Below are 3,670 nucleotides of genomic sequence, written 5' to 3' on the forward strand. Positions count from 1 at the left end.
CAATAGCCCAAGCCCTAGACATGAACTATTATATACATAGTTCATGGAGGTCTCAGACTTCAGAAAAGGTAGAAAAGGCTAATCACATCTTAAAGAAAATCTTAGCAAAATTATGCCAGGAAACCTGGGAGACATGGCTCCAGCTCCTGTCCATAGCCCTCCTAATGTACAGAGCAGCTTCCAAATCAAACTTAAAACTAAGCCCCTTTGAGCTGTTATACAGGAGGCCCTTCCTAACCTCTGAATATATTTTAACCCAGAGGTCCAGAAACAACTTGAATATTATACATCATCAATGCTCCCTGGCTGGTGTGGCTCAGTGGATTGAGCACCGGCCTGTGAACCAAAGGGTCACCAGTTCAATTCCTGGTTGGGGAGCATGTCTAGGTTGGGGGGCCAGGTCCCCAATACAGAGCAAATGAGAGGCAGTCACACATTAATGTTTCTCTCCCTCTCTTTCTCCTTCCCTTCCCTTCTATCTAAAAATAAATAAATAAAATCTTTTAAAAAGTATTATATCTCATCAGTGTAAAATGTGCAATAGGCTCCCCCTTCTCTCACCTGGTTCTTTTCACTCCTTTGTCCATAACTATTCTCCTTCTTTTGTGATTTAGTCCATGCCTTTTTTTTTTTAAAGATTTTATTTATTTATTTTAGACAAGCAGAAGGGAGGGAGGGAAACATCAATGTGTGGTGGCCTCTTGTGCGCCCCCTGCTGGGGACCTGACCTGGTCCACAACCCAGGCATTTGCACTGACTGGGAATCTAATCAGCCACCCTTTGGTTTGCAGGCCTGCACTCAATCCAGAGCCACACCAACCAGGGCTAGTCCATGCCTGTTTTTATTTTCTTGTTAAGTATGTATCTTCTAGGTTACAACATTTTCAAGGATTCTAGCCCATACTTCAACAACCAGGGGATATAGAGTTCAGGCCCTTAGATAGGCAGAAAGAGATTTTTCTTAAAAAAAAAAGGTTTTATTTATTTATCCATTTTTAGAGAGAAGGGAAGGGAGGGGGAGACAGAGGGAGAGAAACATCGAAGCATGAGAGAAACACTCATCAGTTTGCACGCCCCCAATGGGGGACCTCGTCCACAACTCAGGCATGTGTCCTGACCAGGAATCAAACGGGCGACCTTTCAGCTTGCAGATCAGCACTCAATCCACTGAGCCACACCAGCCAGGGCCAGAAAGAGATTTTTTGATCTCAGGCTAGGCAGGGTCTGTGGCCAATCTCAGCCTGAAGCAACTGAAGAAGACTGATCAGCAACCCTTCATCTCCCCATATGATTATGGGATTGAAATCTTTCAGGGGGATTTATGAGGCAGGAAAGTTAGAATTGGGAACAAAGGCCTCAACCTCTACCCTCCCCTTCTCCATCTTGGCTGGAACATCACAGATGCGACATTCACCGATCTGATTCTTCCTCCTCAATTTCCTGTAATGACCCTCTCCAAAAAAAATTGATATCTGGAGAGGAGGAACAAGAATGGATGGCAAAGGCAGTTGCCCCACTAGCATCAGAAGTAGAGGACCACTCTACCCCTACCCATCAGCGTGTTCTCTTCTCCAAGGTCACCCACTCTTGTTTCTGGAGTGCATACTATAGCTTTAGTAAACTTGCTGTGTTTTGGTAAATCTCTGTCATGCTCTTCCACTTCTTCTTGTTCCATGACAAGGACTTGGATCCAGTTGAGGTCTCACTTGGTTTGCCCAGGTGCCTGCCACCAGGCATCATTACAAATGAAGAGAATAGTGTGAGAATAGTGCACACTCAGACTGAGGTGCACATCCCAGCTCCCAGGGGGTGCCCTAGTCCAGGAGCACTTTCAGGGAGTCTAGGAGGCTGGAAGGAACCTTTGTAGGGCCAGATGTCTCACCACCAGGCCCCTCGCCTGTCCTATGGCTCAGGTTCTGTCTTCAAACCTTCCAGCCACATTCCCGCCTTTGTGGTCTGTCCCTCCCCAGTCTGTCCCTCTGGTCTCGCTTCCCTGGGCTCCAGCCCACTTTCCCCAAACCTGCCCCAACCCCATTGCCATCATCTCAGTCAGGCAGCTCCCTCCCTTTCTGAGTCACCCTCTTTCAGTTGTCAGATGTCTTCAGAACCTGTCTTGGATCCAGCCACTTCCCATCTCCCCCATGGCTACACCATGGCCAGGCCTTCACCATCTCCTACCTGGACATCAATTTGAAAAAAATACAGAAGTCATCCTCTCCTGACTTCCCCAAGCTCCATAATATCACCCAGAGTCCTGCATGGCCCAGGAAGCCCTGCCAGCCATCCTCTCCTCCCCTTGCCCACCTCATCCACCTAGCCTGCCTCCCTGCAGCTGTCCAGACTCTCCCGGCTTGTCTCACCTCCCAGCCTTCGCACAGGCTTTTGCCCCCTGCCTGGATGCCCTTTGCAAGGATGCATGGCAACTGCTCACGAGGCCTGCCCTCACTATCCCGGCCAAAGCAGCACCAGCTTTTTCTTCTTGCCACTTGTTCTTTGCCCTCCCAGGACTTAGTACGGTGCATAATAGCACTCCCTCTGTGACCCCCACCATCCCTCCTGGACCAGCACAGTCCCCTTTGCCCTGGTCTCCCCGCACCTACCGTCTGTTCTCCCAGGCAGCCACCAGAGGGCTGTGTGTGAGCATGACTCAGGTTTGGTCCTCAGACTGACACCCTGTTCTCCCTGCAGCCATCATCTAGGCGCCATAGAACACCTAGTCCACATGCCCCTGCTCTGCTCAAGCCCTCCATGACTGCCAGGTCCCTGGGGTAAAAGCCCGAGTCCTCCAGCGCCTACTGGGACCCTGCACGACTTGACCCTCCCTTTGCTCTGGGTGTTCTTTCAGCCGGGACACTCTTCCCATTTGAGTCACCACTCCAGTCTCTATTCAAGTGCCCTTCCCAACAGCACCCCCACCTCCCTGCTGTCTCCTCCGAACTCACCGCTAGTATACACATTGTCCTCTCATTGACTGTCGGCCCCTCCCCTCAATGTCAGTTCCTGCCCTCAGGGTTTTGACTTTGTTCAACGCACAGGGTCCAGCACATAAGCACACACTAGGTGCTTAATGTATGTTTGTTAAATGACTGAATATTTACGGGTGTTGTGGCCACATCAGGCCCTTCCATGTCCAGCACCCAACTCAGAGCCTGGTAAAAGCAGGCACACAGCCAATAGCCAGTAGCCAATAGTTGAATGACTAATGAACTGAGCGCATAGCCCCAGCCTGGGCAAACTCGAAGAGGTGCCTGGGCTTCCGCAGGACTCTGTCCAAGCGGGCAGCTGACTACAGCTGCAGAGCGGCGCCTCCCACCTAGACATCCATTCCCGGTGGGACCCCCTCCTCCGTGGGGCCGCACTACCCCACAACGTATCCCTCCCCAGCAATCATAGGTGCCCTTGCCCGTTCTTCCTCCGCCTGCACAGAACCCCTCTGCTAATGCGCCCTCCTTATCCCTCGGGATCTCCCTGCACCGCCCCTCCGGGGTACTCAGTCCCGCGAGACTCCTTCCTCTCGCCCCTGCGAGGTCCCTAAGACCCCCTCATTTCCCCTTTCCCCGAAAGAGTCTCAGCTCTGGCCTGCTCCAAGACCCTCCCTGCCCCCTCCACGCAGGCGCAGGGAGTCTCGGTCGTCCTTCCCCTCCCCACCCCCCACTCCTGCCTTCCCCAC

Source organism: Phyllostomus discolor, chromosome 8, assembly GCF_004126475.2.
Source record: "Phyllostomus discolor isolate MPI-MPIP mPhyDis1 chromosome 8, mPhyDis1.pri.v3, whole genome shotgun sequence".
Lineage (NCBI taxonomy): Eukaryota > Metazoa > Chordata > Mammalia > Chiroptera > Phyllostomidae > Phyllostomus > Phyllostomus discolor.